Source organism: Stomoxys calcitrans, chromosome 4 (genome assembly GCF_963082655.1).
Source record: "Stomoxys calcitrans chromosome 4, idStoCalc2.1, whole genome shotgun sequence".
Classification (NCBI taxonomy): Eukaryota; Metazoa; Arthropoda; class Insecta; order Diptera; family Muscidae; genus Stomoxys; species Stomoxys calcitrans.
In genome coordinates, this window is record NC_081555.1 from 42,582,917 (window position 1) to 42,601,231 (window position 18,315).

The window sequence follows — 18,315 nt, forward strand, 5'->3', positions numbered from 1 at the left end:
ATGTAGCCCCTTTCGTTACAATCCGTTGAAAATTAGATAACTTATGCACCCAAATTCGGCACGAGCATTGAGGGGTCTCTAATAAATATAAATCACTGTTGAATTTTGTATTTAAAATTTCAATAAAATCGGGTAATAAATAAGGCTTTTCTTGGTTTTAGAGCCTTAATCGGCATATCGGTCTATATGACAGCTATATCTAAATATAGTCCGATCCGAACCATATTTGGGTCAGATTGCGGGTGGCCTTAAGCTACTTACTAATTAAAATTTCAGTGAAATCGGATAAAAAATTAAGCTTTCCTACTCTTTATTAGGAGATCGGTCTGTATTGCAGCTATATCTAAATATAGTCCGATCCAAACCATATTTGGGTCCTATGTTGGGAGGCCTAAAGCTACTCATTGTTTCAAATTCCAGCGAAATCGGGTAATAAATAAACTTTTTATGGGCTTCAGACCCTTTATCGGCAGATCGGTCTATATGGCAGCTATATATAAATACAGTCCGATCTGGACCATAGTTCGGTCAGATGTTGGGAGGCCTTAAACTACTCACTTTTTTAACTTTCAGCGAAATTGGATAGAAAATAAAGCATTTATGGACATTAGACCCCCTATCGCCATATCGGTCTATGTGGCAACTATATCTAAATATAGTCCGATCTGGACCATATTAAACTCGGATATTGAGAGGCTCAAAAGAACTCACTGTTTCAAATTTCAGCGAAATTGGTTAAAAAATAATGCTTTTATGGCCTTCAGACCCTTTATTTGGAGATCAGTCTATATGGCAGCTATATCTACATATAGTCCGATTTAATCCATATTTAGATCAGATATCCGGAGGCCTAAAACTACTTATTGTTTCATATTTCAGCGAAATTGGATAGAAAATAAAGCATTTATGGGCATTAGACCCTTTATCGGCAGATCGGTCTATAAGGCAGCAATATCTAAATATAGTCCGATCTGGACCATATTAAGCTAGGATATTGAGAGGCTCAAAAGGACTCACTGTTTCAAATTTCAGCGAAATCGGTTAAAAAATAAATCTTTTATGGGCTTTAGACCCTTTATCGGCAGATCGGTCTATATGGCAGCAATATCTAAGTATAGTCGGATCTGGACCATATTAAGCTATTGTAGGATATTGAGAGGCTCAAAAGGACTCACTGTTTCAAATTTCAGCAAAATCGGATTAGAAATAAAGCATTTATCAGCTTCGGACCCTTTATCGGCAGATCCGTCTACAAGGCAGCTATATCTCAATATAATCCGATCTGGACCATGGTTGGGTCAGATGTCGGGAGGCCTTAAACTACTCACTGTTTCAATTTTCAGCAAAATCGGATTAGAAATAAAGCATTTATGGGCATTGGACCCTTTATCGTCAGATCGGTCAATATAGCAGCTATATCCATATATGGTCCGATTTGGCCGTTTCAAGAACTTAACCAGCGTGCATCAAAAAGACGTATCTGTGCCAAATTTCAGCTGAATATCTCAATTTTTGAAAGCTGTAGAGTGATTACAACAGACGGACGGACAGATGGATAGACGGACAGATACATGGACATCGTTAAATCGTTTTAGAATTTTACGACGATCCGAAATATATATACTTTGTAGGGTCGGAAATTGATCTTTCCATGTGTTGCAAACGAAATGACTAAATGAATATATCACCTATCCTACGGTGGTGGCATAGGCGGAGCGAAGAGGACCACGCCCACTAGGTCGCAGGAGACTTTTTTAGATATCTGACCCATTGACATACAGATTAAGTGTCAGGCAGCCACTGCGGCTATGAGACTTAAGGCGATGGGAGAATGGATTGAAAATGGAAGCAGTTCATACTATAGCGATACATTCGACGCGACGATAGGAAACCTGGAAGGAAGGGAAGAGGTTTCCGATCGGATGCCTGAGACAACACTTGAGTGCGAGGCACTGCTGCCACGGGCACAGTCTTGGACTGACGGAACCCTAGTATTGCCATCTGGAAGGTCATGTTACACGGATGGATCAACACTAGAGGACAGATTGGGCCTTGAGAACCAAGGGACTGAGATCTGTTTTAGTCCGCCTGACAATATTACGGTTCTGCAGGCGGAGATCCGGGCGATCACGGAATGAGTGAGGTAGTGTGGTACTTACGGTAAAATAGCCATAAGGGCACTGGAGACTATTCTAGATATCCGAACCATTGACATACATATTAAGTCTGAGGCAGCCACTGAGACTTAAGGCGATGGGATAATGGATTGAGGATGGGAGCAGCTCGTACCATCGCGGTATTATAGGAAACCTGGAAGGAAGTGAATAGGTTTCCGTTCGGATACCTGAGACGACACTTGAGGTCCAGTGCAAGACACTGCTGCCAGTGCCTTGAACTGACGGGTCCCTAGTATAGCCATCTGGAAAACGATGTTACACGGATGGATCAAAGCTAGGGACAGAGTGGGCCTTGAAAACCCAGGGACTGAGATCTGTTTTAGACTGCCTGACCATAATACGGTCCTGCAGGCGGAGATTCGGGCGATCACGGAATGCGTAAAGTGGTGTGGTGCTAACGCGAGGACGTCGAGTGTATACATCTTTACCGACAGTAACATTGCCATAAGGGCAATAACAACCAGGAGTGGATGCGGATGTGAGAAGTGTACACGAACCCAGGCGTTCATCGAAATAGGTGGATAAGAATTGCCATAAAATGTTATGACGACCAAGAATATATAGACTTTATGGGGTCTAAGACCAATATTTCGATGTGTCGCAAACAGAATGGCGCAGTTAGTATAAACCCATCCTAAGGTGGAGGGTATAAAAATTGTATATTTTCATACCCACCACAATAGGATAGGGGGTATATTCATTTTGTCATTTCGTATGCAATACATCGAAATTTCCATTTCAAACCCTACAAAGTATATATATTCTTGAACGGGCCAAATCGAACCATATTTGGATATAGCTGCCATATAGACCAATCTTCTGAATTAAAGTCTTAATTCCATATCAGCCCATCTATTACCCGATTTTGTTGAAACTAGAAAGTAAGTTACTTTGAGCCTCCCATTACCCGACCCAAATATGGTTCAGATCGTATTATAGTCAGATATAGCTGCCATAGAGACCGATCTGTCGGTTTAGTGTCTTATGCCAATAACTGCTTTTTATAAGCTACACGATTTAGCTTAAATTGAACATTGAGCTGGACTAGGCTTTCAGTTGTTTGAACAGGAAATAGTCCAGATAGGAATACATTTCGATATAACTACCTATGGACCGATCTCCCGTTTTTGGGTTTTAAGCCCACAAAAGCCGCATTTATTACCCAATTTCGGCGAAATTTTAAAAATCGATTTTTTTTTAGCCTCCTTTTATACCCTGCATCATAGGATGGGGTTATACTAACTTCGTCATTTTTCGTTCATTCTTCGTCACATCGAAATATTGGTCTTAGGCCGCATAAAGTATAAACATATATTCTTGTTCGTCATGACATTTTAAGTACATCAAACCATATCTATTCGTCTGTCGAAAGCATGCTAACTACCGAAGGAGTAAAGCTAAGCTCTTAGAATAGGTTGGTTGGGATTGTAAATGGGCCATATAGATCCATGTTTTGATATAGCTCCCATATAAACTGAACTCGCGATTATATTTTTTAGCCTCTAGGAAGCGAAATTCTAATCCAATTGGACTGACATTTTGTATTATGAAGTTTTCTATGACGTTCAACAGATGTGGCAAATATGGTTCGAATCGGTCCAAAACCTGATATAGCTCCGATCAAAATCGATCTACCGAATATACTTCTTGAGCCCCTAAAATTTTGCACTATAAGTTCTCTTATAACCTCTTAAATACATACGTGCCAAGTAAAGTTCGAATCGGTTTAAAACCTTATATAGCTCCCATAGAAAACGATCTCGTGATTGCTCTTCTTGAGCCTGTAGAGAGCGTAATTCTTATCCGATTCGTCTGAAATATATTAAAGTAGCATCTCCTATATATATAAGTAACATCGGAGGCCACCGTAGCGCAGAGGTTAGCAAGTCCGCCTATGACGCTGAACGCCTAGGTTCGAATCCTGGCTAATGCTGGCAACATTTGTGAGGTACTATGCCTTGTAAAACTTCTGTCCAAAGAGGTGTCGCACTGTGGCACGCCGTTCGGACTCGGCTATAAAAAGGAGGCCCCTTATCATTGAGCTTAAACTTGAATCGGACTGCACTCATTGATATGTGAGAAGTTTGCCCCTGTTAATAAGTGGAATGTTCATGGGCAAAATTTGCATTTGCAACATCTTCTACGACTTCGAGCACACGTGTCAAGTATGGCCATTATCGACCTACAACTTGTCATAGCTCCTATATAAACCGATCTCCCGCTTGCACTTCTTGAGCCCCCAGAGGTCACAGTTCTTGCCTGATTTGGCTAAAATTTTGCACAACATCAAAGTCAAGTATGCCTCCTATGAGTCCAGAACATGATATAGCTCAAATAACATAGCAATTTTTATCCATTATCCTTTTTTTGCTTATAAAGAGTTACCGGGAAAAGAACTTGATAAATTCGATCCATGGTGCAGAGTATATAAGATTCGACCGGGCCGAACTTAGCACACTTCAACTTGTTACATATAACTTTAACTATATGGGTATAAAAATATACAAATCTTCATTAACTGCCTGTTTTTCTAACATTTTTTAACACAAGTGAGTCGAGTCACTCACTCCAACATCTGTTTTTCCTTTATAAAATCAGCTGGTTTTGCCCCAAGGGCGAACAATAGTCACCCATTTTCAGTGACAAAAACCATAGTGAAACAGGCAGTAAGTTTTTAAAATACCGTTGCTAATGTTTTGATGGATACAGCGAAATATGTCATAAAAGAGGTTTAGCCTCATCTTCCCGATATCTTGAGATCTAAACTACACAGAAACACGAGGCTTAGCATAGTTTATAAAAAGAGCCAATACTTGCATGTAATGTTTTAAGCAATTGCATTGCAAAAAGCATTAGTGGTCTAATTTGGATCAAACAGTTTTGCGAAAAGTGATCGTAAAGTTCAACACATATAACGTATACGTAACATGCAGCATACATTACGTATACTCTAAACTGTTCCATGCGTACTTTCCATTTTTAATCCCTCAATCATAGGATGGGGGTTTACTAACTTAGTCTTGACATTTTAAGTTGTTTTTTTTTCGATTTTTCTGAGCTCTTTTCTTGGGATTTGTTACTTATTCTTCGTTAATGGGTTAACAAAAATGTCTCTAAGACATAATTCTATACAAAATTTTCTCTTAATTCTAGTTTTAATATTTTCATTTAAATTTTACCTGTAGAAAAAATATATTAAAAATTATTTTTAAATAAAATATTTTACTTTTTGGTCTGAAAAACTTTACTTTCTTACTTACTTTACTTAAATGGGCTATGACAGAACATTTGTTCCACTACCCGAACGTAGAATAGCGTTCCAAGCGCCTCGATCTTATGCACTCATTCTAAAATCCCTGACACCAAGTTTCGAGGTGTCTCCCACCACTTGATCTTTTCATAGGGCTTTTGGTCTTCCCGGTTTGCCTTCAAAATACTTCTTTGCTGGAGCTTCTCCATCCAATCTGATAACATGACCTAGCCAACGCAGCCGTTGTATTTTGATGCGTGTAACTATGCTATCGTAGTCATACACCTCATACAGCTCGTGGTTCATACGTCGCCTATATTGTCCATTAACGCAAAATGGTCCATATTTTTTACGAAGAATCTTTCCCTCAAATACTCCAAGCACTGCCTCATCTGCTTTCACAAGTACCCATACCTCAGAACCATATAAGAGCACGGGTAGTATTAGTGTCTTGTATAGTGTAATCTTCGTCTGTCGAGAGGTGGCCTTGTTTCTAAACTGCTAACTTAGTCCTAAGTAGCATCTGTTTGCCAGTATTATTCTTCGCTTTATCTCAAAACAGGTGTCATTCGTTTCGGTTACGGCGGTGCCGAGGTAGTTAAAGTTACTGACTATCTCAAAGTTGTGGTTCCCAACTTTCTTCATTTTTATACCCTCCACCATAAGATGGCGGGTATACTAATTTCGTCATTCTGATTGTAACTACTCGAAATATTCGTCTGAGACCCCATAAAGTATATATATTCTTGATCGTCGTGAAATTTTATGTCGATCTAGCCATGTCCGTCCGTCTGTCCGTCCGTCCGTCTGTCTGTCTGTCGAAAGCACGCTAACTTCCGAAGGAGTAAAGCTAGCCGCTTGAAATTTTGCACAAATACTTCTTATTAGTGTAGGTCGGTTGGTATTGTAAATGGGCCATATCGGTCCATGTTTTGATATAGCTGCCATATAAACCGATCTTGGGTCTTGACTTCTCGAGACTCTAGAGTGCGCAATTCTTATCCGATGGGAATGAAATTTTGCACGACGTGTTTTGTTATGATATCCAACAACTGTGCCAAGTATGGTTCAAATCGGTCCATAACCTTATATAGCTGTCATATAAACCGATCTGGGATCTTGACTTCTTGAGCCTCTAGAGGACGCAATTCTTATCCAATTTCAATGAATTTTGGCACGTAGTATTTTGTTATGATATCCAACAACTGTGCCAAGTATGCTTCAAATCGGTTCACAACCTGATATAGCTGTCATAGAAACAGATCTGGGGACTTGACTTCTTGAGCTTCTAGAGGGCGCAATTCCTATCCGATTTGGCTGAAATTTCGCAAGACGTTTTTTATTGTTACTTTTAACAACTATGTCATATAAAGTACAAGTCGGTTCATAACCTGATATAGCTGCCATATTAACCGATCTGGGATCTTGACTTCTTGAGCCTCTAGAGCTCGCAATTATTATCCGATTTGCCTGAAATTTTGTACGACGGATTCTCTCATGACAATTAACATACGTGTTTATTATGGTCTGAATCGGTCTATAGCACGATACAGCTCCCATATCAATCGATCTCTCTATTTTACTTCTTGAACCCACAAAGGGCGCAATTCTTATTCGAATTGGCTGACACTTTACACAGGTCTCCAACATATAATTTAATTGTGGTCCAAACCGGACCATATCATGATATCGCTCTAATAGCAGAGCAAATCTTTTCTTATATCCTTTATTTTGCCTAAGAAGAGATACCGGGAAAAGAACTCGACAAATGCGATCCATGGTGGAGGGTACATAAGATACGGCCCGGCCGAACCTAGCACGCTTTTACTTGTTTTATCTGCTCGGTTGTACAAGCCGTTTTGGGAGTTGAAACCATCCATTTCGTCTTATCTCCATTTACTGCCTGACCCATTTTCACAGACTTTCTTTCGATTCTTTCAAAGGCTGCAGTTACTACTTCCGGTGACCGGCCTATGATATCGATGTCGTCGGCATAGGCGAGTAGAATGTGTTCTCTTGTGATTAGTGTGTCATATCTATTCACATCTGCATCTGGTACAATCTTCTCCAGCAGCATAATAAAGAGATCATACGATGGCTGTCTCCTTGTCGGAAACTTCGTTTGGTATTGAATGGTTCGGAGAGATTCTTTCCTAATTTTACTGAGGAACGCGTATCAGCAGTATCATCCTGCAGAGTCTTATTAATTTTGCAGGGATACCAAACTCAGATATGGCTTGAAATACTTTTGATCTTAAAGGAGTATCGAAGGCGGCTTTGTAGTCAACAAAGAGATGGTAGGTGTGAATATCTGGTCAATGGTGGATTTACCAGGTATAAAGCATTGATAGGGCGCAATTATATAATTGGCGTTAGGTTTTAATCTTTCACACAGTACACTCGAGAGTATCTTGTAGGCAAGGGGGAGGAGTCTTATTCCTCTGTAGTTGGCACATTCCGTCTTGTCTCCTTTTTGTGAACGGGGCATAGTATGCTGAGGTTCCAATAATCGCGTATGCGTTCTTCTAGCCGGATTGCTCAGATAAACTGATGCATACGCCTTGTCAGGGTGCCGCCTTCGGTCTTAAATAGTTCAGCGGGTAACCCGTCAGTTCCTACTGTTTTGTTGTTCTTTAGTCGGGTAACTGCTACTTGGACCTCATTCTGACTAGGAGATAAACATTCTATACCATCATCAGTTGGGTAAAATGTTCTTTCCATATCCTCAGCATGCTATTTGTGTCAGTTACCAGATTTTCTTTGTAGTCTCTGCAGGAGGAAGTGACTGCACCAAAGCCATCGATTTGATGTTAAATTCTTTGATAGAATTTCCGGACTTCATTCTGATTCCAGTAAATCTCAATTCACTCACACCCACGTCTTTCAATTTCCTTTGTCTTTCTGCGGAATAGACGTTTCTCCTCTCTCCTTTTCTCCCGATACCTCTCCTTCATCTGGCGCGTTGTTACTGATTGCAGGGCTGCTCCATATGCCGCATTCTTGGCTTCAGTAGCATCTCGAAACTCTTGGTCGTACCATGGGTTTCTTGGCGGAGGCTTCCGATACCCAAGTACGGATTTCGCGGGGCATTTTCCATGGTGTGGGCAATAGTTTGCCACTGCGCCATTATATCATCGGAACAAGGAGAGCTTTCATCAAGCAGTCGGGTCAGTCGAGTGGATTATGCCGTTGCCAACTGTTGTGTTTGCAGCTTTTCAATGTCCAGCTTCGGTACAGTGTCAGATCGTACTTTCGTCGCCATGTTCAAACGGGTGCGAACCTTTGCTGCGACAAGGTAATAATCCGAATCTGTATTCGCTCCACGGATCGATCGTACATCTAACACGCTGAATGAATGCCTTCCATCTATCACAACGTGATCAATTTGGTTCCTCGTGTTTTGATCGGGTGACAGCCATGTGGCTTTGTGAATATTTTTATGTTGAAATCTGGTGCCGCGGCGAAATCTATCAGCCTCAACCTCATTACAGGACGTTATCTCGTGGAGGATAAACTTTCCGACTGTTGGACCAAAAATGTCTTCCTTCTCTATCTTCGCATTAAAATCTCCCAAAACGATTTTAATATCATGGTCGGTGCAGCGGTCATATTCTCTCCCTAGGCGTTCGTAGGAAATATCCTTGGTCTGCTCGTCCTTGTCTTCCGGCGGGGCATGGGCACAAATAAGGCTGATGTTGAAGATTTTGGCTTTCAGTCTCCGACTAACCACAAATCCACGTCCAAATTCATGCCTCGCTTTATAGTTCGTCACCGTTTGGTGTTGTAGTGACGCCATTCCCAGTCCAACGCATTTCCAGTAAAGCGGTAATTCTGCCTTGTACTTCTCTAATACATCCGCCAGCGCGTATATTTGCAATTTCTCTATAAAGAGTGCGGACATTCCAGATGCAGATCCGCAAATCATGGTCCTTTTGTGACGGTCGTCAACGTTGGGGGTCCGTTTTACCATTCCTTTGTTTTCCATAGTAGTTCTCATAGTTTTCCGGCGGCGGGCTACTGGCCCAGCGCCCCAACCGCATGGGTTTTGTGGGATAGCACATGTATCCCTCGTTGTGGCGAGCCGCTTGCTCCAAGATCCGACGTTCGCCTCCAGCCGCCCCTAACCTAAGAACAGACGCTGATGTTGGCCATTGGTTATTTGAAGGCGCCAATAACTGATAACCACCGCTGAATTTTTTTTATACCCACCACCATAGTATGGGGGTATACTAATCAAGTCATTCCGTTTGTATCACCTCGAACTATTGATCTAGGACCCAACAAATATATTCTTGATAGTCTCGACATCCTGAATGCATCTAGTAATGTCCGTCCGTCTGTTGAAGTCACGATAGCGTTCGAACGCGTAAACCTAGCCGCTTGAAATTTTGCCGAGATACCGCCGCGGTTTTTATCCGATTTGTCTGAAATTGCACACATGGTGTTCTGTTATGACTTCAAACAACTGTGCGAAGTACGGTCCAAATCGGTCTATAACCAGATATAACTCCTATATTTTACAGGAATCCATGGTGGTGGGTTCCCAAGATTCGGCCCGGCAGAACTTAGCAAGCTTTTACTTGTTTTTTTTTTTTAATAATCTTCTCACTAGGTTTCGAACCCAGGCGTTAAGCGTCATAGGCGGACTTGTTATCCTTTGCGTTACGGTGGCCTCCAGAGGAGGGGTGATCAATAAACCGGATTTTCGCTAAAACCGGTTTTCGAACTATTCGAAAAATGGGCTTTTTACAAAACCGGTTTAAGTTTTTCAAAGTTAAACAAGTAAAAGCGTGCTAAGTTCGGCCGGGCCGAATCTTATATACCCTCCACCATGGATCGCATTTGTCGAGTTCTTTTCCCGGCATCTCTTCTTAGGCAAAAAAGGATATAAGAAAAGAGTTGCTCTACTATTAAAACGATATTAAGATATGGTCCGGTTTGGACCACAATTAAATTATATGTTGGAGACCTGTGTAAAATTTCAGCCAATTCGTATAAGAATTGCGAACATTGGGGCTCACGAAGTAAAATTGAGAGAACGATTTATATGGGATCTGTATCGGGCTATAGACCGATTCAGACCATAATAAACACGTTTGTTGATGGTCATGAGAGGATCCATCGTACAAAATTTCAGGCATATCGGATAATAATTGCAACCTCTAGGGGTCAAGAAGTCAAGATCCCAGATCGGTTTATATGGCAGCTATATCAAAACATGGACCGATGTGAACCTTATTTGACAGTTGTTGAAAGTAAGAATAAAATACGTCATGCAAAATTTCAGCCAAATCGGATAGGAATTGCGCCCTCTAGAAGCTCAAGAAGTCAAATCCCCAGATCTGTTTATATGACAGCTATATCAGGTTATGGACCGATTTCAAACATATTTGGCACAGTTGTTGGATATTATAACGAAATATATCGTGCAAAAATTCATTCAAATCGGATAAGAATTGTGCCCTCTAGAGGCTCAAGAAGTCAAGACCCAAGATCGGTTTATATGGCAGCTACATCAGGTTATGGACCGATTTAAACCATACTTGGCACAGTTGTTGAGTATCATAACAAAACACGTCGTACGAAATTTCATTCCAATCGGATAAGAATTGCGCCCTCTAGAGGCTCAAGAAGTCAAGACCCAAGATCGGTTTATATGGCAGCTATATCAGGTTATGTTCCGATTTGAACCATACTTGGCACAGTTATTGGATATAATAACAAAACACGTCGTGCAAAATTTTATTCCAATCGGATAAGAATTGCGCACTCTAGAGGCTCAAGAAGTCAAGACCCAAGATCGGTTTATATGACAGCTATATCAGGTTATGAACCGATTTAAACCATACTTAGCACAGTTAGTGGATATCATAAGAAAACACGTCGTGCAAAATTTAATTGTGATCGGATAAGAATTGCGCACGCTAGAGGCTCAAGAAGTCAAGACCCAAGATCGGTTTATATGGCAGCTATATCAAAACATGGACCGATATGGCCCATTTACAATACCAACCGACCTACACTAATAAGAAGTATTTGTGCAAAATTTCAAGCGGCTAGCTTTACTCCTTCGGAAGTTAGCGTGCTTTCGACAGACAGACGGACGGACGGACGGACGGACGGACAGACGGACGGACATGGCTAGATCGACGTAAAATGTCACGACGATCAAGAATATATATACTTTATGGGGTCTCAGACGGATATTTCGAGTAGTTACAAACAGAATGGCGAAATTAGTATACCCCCCATCTTATGGTGGAGGGTATAAAAAAGGTTAAACTGAGATTCTTTAAAACCGGTTAATTTGTTTTTTTTTTTTCTATAAAATAATCCTGTTGGCCATTGCGTTGGCTGCAAAGGAGATCTGGATGATGGACCTAACACCACCTCGAAACTCTAGATATGTGTGGTCGGTATGGCGACCCTCAAGGCCGATCGAATACCTGTTCTGCTCATGCTCGGAGCATATAGTAAAGGCAAGTCCACTGAAACAGCCTTTCAAGACCTAGTCATCTACATAGAGGGTTCTATCGCCGTCAAGGAATATACAATGGTAGCATTTCTTGACATTGAAGGTGCTTTCAATAGTGTAAAACTGACATCAATCATGAAGACGTTGGAGTTTCTAGGCATCAACTCTACCGTAAGAAAGTTTATTAATAACTTACTTACTAAAAGATGCATTACGTCAGGCTTGGGATCTATGGATCTAAAAAGATGGGTCAGCAGAGGAACACCTCATGGCGGTGTACTGTCTCCTGTACTTTGGAATATGGCCACTAACAATATATTATTGTCTCTGGAAGAAAAAGGCGTAAAAGTGGTAGCGTATGCTGATGACATGGCAATTGCGGTTAGGAGAAAGTCTCCCAGCACTCTAAGAGATATACTTCAGGAAGCTCTACGTGCAGCAGCAAAGGGGCCTACGGAAAGTGGTATTGGTATAAATTCGTACAAGACGGAAGTAGTTCTTTTCAGCAAGAGATACAAGTTGCTTACAGTGGAACCTGTCTCTTTGGAAGGAGAGAATGTTCCATTTACAGAAAGCGCAAAATACCTGGGTGTTTTGCTGGACAGGAAATCGAACTTCAAATCCAACATTCTGGAAAGGGCAAGAAAGGCATCTCTTGCCCTATACACATGCATGAGAGCCATTGGCAAAATATGGGGGTTTATAACACATGTCATGCATAGTTGCCAGACCTATAATGCTATATGGTGTTGTGGTCTGGTGGACGGTGCTTCAAAAGTCCACCTACTGTTCAATATTCAACCAAAGGATGGCTTGTTTGTGCATCACAGCCGCACTGAGGACGACACGATATGATGCACTGAATTTAATGCCTCTGTACATTGTGCCTAGACCAATTGCTGTGCCCACTGCCGTGAGGCTAAGAGAGATTTCTCTTTGGTCATGTGGCGGCTACGGACACTGTGTTATACTTGACACAATATCCGATTTTCCACGCAGGGTGGATTACAACCTACCTGAACCGCTTTTTGATAAAAAGTACTGTACCACTATTCCTGATAGAACCGATTGGAAGTACGATATCTCAGGTATTAAAAGTTACGTAGACTTCTATATGGGTGGTTCCAAACTAGACGAGCAGATGGGCTTTGAGGTGTACTCTAAAGATCTAGAACAGGTCATATCGAAAAGGTTACTCGACCACTGCAGTATGTATCAAGCGGAGATCCTTGTAATTAAGGCTAAGATATAATGTCATAAAGACGATTGGCATTAATATCTTCTCAGACAGCCAGTCAGCCATTTAATTTCGGGAGAATATACTTCTGAACACAATAGCCGCCCTCGACTGTCGCAGATCCCTCAACTAGATGGCTGAACAGTTAAAAATTCACCTGTTTTGTGTGCCGGCCACAGAGATATCCCAGGGAATTGTAAAGCGGACAAGCTTGCGAGACCAGGAACTGCCCTACACATTCCCAGGAAGCTGGAATCTGAGAGCATGCCTCTAGGGACATGTAAGCAAAATTTTCAGGATCAGGCCTGAAGGACAACGAATGATAGATGGTCACAAAGAGGGGGCTGTTAGCATTCCAAAACTATGTGGCCTCATCTAGACTTGAAGAAGTCTACCGCTTTGATGGCTAGAACAGATGTCTCAGTCACTGTGTCCGTCAAGACAGGTCGCTGTATAATCGGAAAACATGCTGATGGACTGAAGGTTGCCAGTAACGACTTTTGCATCAGCTGTGAGGACATCAAAGAATAAGAGACTATAGAACACTTTCTGTGTGTGTCCCGCACTAGCAGTCAGATGAAGTTCCACTTTAGGTTCTCATTTCTTTGAGAACCTGTCTGATTTAGCGGATGTGAACATTCGCAAGTTGTTGGACTTTTTAAAGCGATCTGGATGGTTCAACGGTAGGAACTAGAAGGCATCATCCTTCTTCTGTTCTTGTGGTATCACAATGAACGAAAACGTCTAAGTGAGTCTTATGGCAGACTGCCACTTAAACCTAACCTAAGAAACCGGTTATTTCTTCCAAGAAGCCGATAAATGGCAACTTTCAAAAAGCCGATTAGTATAGTCGGTCCAAAAACCCGAAAACCCGGTTTTCAAAAACCGAACTGATTACCATAGCCTCAGACTACCGTCAATAAACTTGGTTAACCCAAAGCCTTTTGGGTCGACGCAGACCCAGTTAAGGGCGTGGGCGACGTACGCTCATGTAACACTCTGGAACAGCGAAAACTTCGGTGAGACAACGAAAATCCTATTGGGAGATCCGAATCGTGAGAAGACGAGACCATTACTGAAAGGAAATAAAAAAGAGGTCAGTACAGTTTTCGGTATCTTAACGGGACACATAGGACTACGAGCTCACTTATGCAAAATCGATGCGGCAAGTGATAGCACGATTGGGGATATGGGGAAGAAGATGAGACGTGAGGCACAAAAACAGAAATTAGCCGACTTAGGGGCTTGGCATGGAAAATAATTAGGGATTTTGTTATTAGTACGGAATTTCGGACTTAGATTTTTTTTCGAAGTAACTTTTTAGTATTTAGAGCGAACAACAAACAGATTACTGGAGCCCCATACGAAGATTAGGTGTATGGGGCGGATTAAAATCCGCATACTCATTTCAACCTAGCTTAACTTACTCCTTTGCCAATTAAACATGGATAAATAATCGATTTTAAATAGGTCCCCCATTACATTTGTTCTATTAGACCTTTGGTAATGCAGTTTCATCAATCATTCAGGATGTACTTGATAATGAAACCACCACCTATGCGGGATATGGCTATGTGACGTACTCGTATGTACTCACACATAGTTTACAAGGCCAAAGGCGTAAATACAAAATGATTAGCAGGAGTCACACTCAAATGGAACTGAATGATAGATACCCCAATCCTCATGGCTACAATTTGCTGTGTCAGTAGGGTGAACTCACGTTCATGTTCATCATCAACTCATTTGCACATACGAGTTCTCGGGATAAAAGGGCTACACATGAACTCAAATTTGATTTAAGGGTAAGTGAAAAACTTCGACTGCTTAAACATTGTTTACAGTGGTTTATAGGTTATTGGTTAGTATCAAGGCGTATTTATCAGGTGGGCGCATCAACCCAGCTGAGAGAATTTGATATGTCAATTCATTTTTGAAATCGCCGCATAAATTGTGTTTGCTGCTGTTATGGGTTTAAACTAATGGAATATAATGGCACGCGTCTAACAACCTCATTCACTTTCAGCTTCACTCAGGGAACTTAGGTCTATTGTAAACAAGTAAAAGCGTGCTAAGTTCGGCCGGGCCGAATCTTATATACCCTCCACCATGGATCGCATATGTCGAGTTCTATGCGCCGTATCTCTTTTTAGGCAAACAAAGAATATTTAATAAGAACTGTTATAATATTGGAGCTATATCAATTTATAGTCCGATTCGGACATAAATGAATGCTGAACACTGTAGAAGTCATTGCGTAATATTTCAGTTCATTCGGATAAGATTTGCGCCTTGTAGGGGGTCAAGAAGCAAAATCGGGGGATAGGTTTATATGGGATCTGTACCAAGCTATTGATCGATTCAGACCATATTAAACTCGTATGTTGAAGGTCATGAGAGAAGCCGATGTACAAAATTTGTGCCAAATATGATGAGAATTACGCTCTCTAGAGGCTCAAGAAGTCAAGATCACAAATCGGTTTGTATGGCAGCTATATTAGGTTATGTACCGATTTGCCCCATACTTAGTACAGTTATTGGAAATCATAACAAAATACCTCATGCAAAATTTCAGCCAAAACGGATGATAATTGCGTGCTCTATTGGCTCAAGAAGTCAAGATCCAAGATCGGTTTATATGACAGCTGTAACAGATTATGACCCGTTTTAAATCATACTTAGCACAGTTCTTGGAAGTGACACCAAAACATCAAGTGCAAAATTTCAGTCAAATCGGACCAGAATTGCACCCTCTAGAGGCTCAAGAAATCAAGACCCAAGATCAGTTTTATGGCAGCTATATCAAAACATAAACCGATTTGGCCCATTTACAATCCCAACCAACCTACACTAATAAAAAGTATTTGTGCAAAATTTCAAGCGGCTAGCTTTTCTCCAGACGGACGGACGGCTGGACCGACTTAAAATGACATGACGATCAAGAACATATACACTTTATGGGGTCTTAGACGCATATTTCGAGGTGTTACAAACAGAATGACGAAATATGTATACCCCCATCGTAAGGTGGAGGGTATTAAAAGCGCAGAAAAAAACTCGATAAAATTTACGTCGTACAATGCCACATTTTAAAATGAACAAGTAAAAGTGTGCTAAGTTCGGCCGGGCCGAATCTTATATACCCTCCACCATGGATCGCATTTGTCGAGTTCTTTGCCTGGCATCTCTTCTTAGGCAAAAAAAGGATATAAGAAAAGATTTGCTCTGCTATTAGAGCGATATCAAGATATGGTCCGGTTTGGACCACAATTAAATTATATGTTGGAGACCTGTGTAAAATGTCAGCCAATTCGAATAAGAATTGTACCCTTTGGGGGCTCAAGAAGTTAAATAGAGAGATCGATTTATATGGGAGCTGTATCGGGCTATAGACCGATTTAGACCATAATAAACACGTATGTTGATGGTCATGAGAGAATCCGTCGTACAAAATTTCAGGCAAATCGGATAATAATTGCGACCTCTAGAGGCTCAAGAAGTCAAGATCCCAGATCGATTTATATGGCAGCTATATCAGGTTATAAACCGATTTGAACCTTATTTGACACAGTTTTTGAAAGTAAGAATAAAATACGTCATGCAAAATTTCAGCCAAATCGGAGAGGAATTGCGCCCTCTAGAGGCTCAAGAAGTCAAGTCCCCAAATCTGTTTATATGACAGCTATATCAGGTTATGGACCGATTTGAACCATACTTAGCACAGATGTTGGATATCATAACAAAACACGTCGTGCAAAATTTCATCCCAATCGGATAAGAATTGCGCACTCTAGAGACCCAAGAAGTCAAGACCCAAGATCGGTTTATATGGCAGCCATATCAAAACATGGATGGATATGGCCCATTTACAATACCAACCGACCTACACTAATAAGAAGTACTTGTGCAAAATTTCAAGCGGCTAGCTTTACTCCTTCGAAAGTTAGCGTGCTTTCGACAGACAGACGGACGGACGGACAGACGGACGGACATGGCTAGATCGACATAAAATGTCTCAGACGAAAATTTCGAGTAGTTACAAACAGAATGACGAAATTAGTATACCCCCCATCCTATGGTGGAGGGTATAAAAAGATTAGGAGCTAACAGGAGAACTTCCTTCCAATATGCCATTTAAAGCTATAGTAGTCAAGAATGGCGACTATTGCATGAAGATAGCTTAGACAGAAGAATAGGCGCTTGGAACGCTATTCTACGTTCGGCTAGTGGAACAAATGTTCTATCATAGCCAATAGCAAAGTAAGTGAATAGGTGTTTGTGTAAGGTTTTGGGCCGATAAAAGGCGCATTTATTGTCCGATGTCGCCGAAATTTGGGACAGTGGGTAGCATTAGGTCCTTCGACATTTTTCTTCAATTTGGCTCATATCGGTTCAGATTTGGATGTAGCTGTCATAGAGACCGATCTTTCGATTTAAGGTTTTGGGCCCATGAAAGGCGCATTTATTGTTCGATGTCGCCGAAATTTGGGACAGTGAGTTGTGTTAGGCCCATTGATATTTATCTTCAATTTGGCCCAAATCGGTCCAGATTGGGATATAGCTGCCATGTAGACCGATCTCTCGATTTAAGGTCTTGCGTCCATAAAAGGCGAATTTATTGTCGGATGTCGCCGAAATTTGGGACAGTGAGTTGTGTTAGGCCCATTGATATTTATCTTCAATTTGGCCCAAGTCGGTCCAGATTTGGATATAGCTGCCATATAGACCGATCTCTCGACTTAATGTCTTGGCCCGTAAAAGGCGCAATTATAATCCGATTTCTTATTTTGGTACGAGTTGCCTTTTATATTTCGGAATTGTACAAACCTTGTGTTTTAATCTGCCAACTGATAGCTCTATCGTAAAGCTTGACTTTTTTGACGTACTCAGTACTCAGAATGTTTTGACATACGAGCGCTATTTGTGTTGTTTACAGTAACTTAAAAGATTCATCTGGCCCAAAAAATGGAATAAAATTCGTGCGATTATTTTTTACAGCTTTTGACGTGGATTAACTCAACAGCAGTGCATCGATGAACTTTAATTTAATTTTTGGCGATGAAGCTCCATCGAGGACCAGTATTTATCGATGATATGGTGAATTCAACCGAGGTCGTAGTTCATTCCTAGAAGAGTTTCGGGAAGGTCGTACAAAACCAATTTTTGTTCCAAATAC

The 18,315-nt window shown here is 41.1% G+C and overlaps 1 protein-coding gene across 1 annotated transcript in view; it reads left to right on the top strand.

Moving 5' to 3' along the window:
- The window catches only part of LOC106088995 (probable basic-leucine zipper transcription factor Q), a 43,688-nt gene that overhangs the window by 877 nt on the left and 24,496 nt on the right, over nt 1-18,315 (top strand). The window lies entirely within an intron of this gene.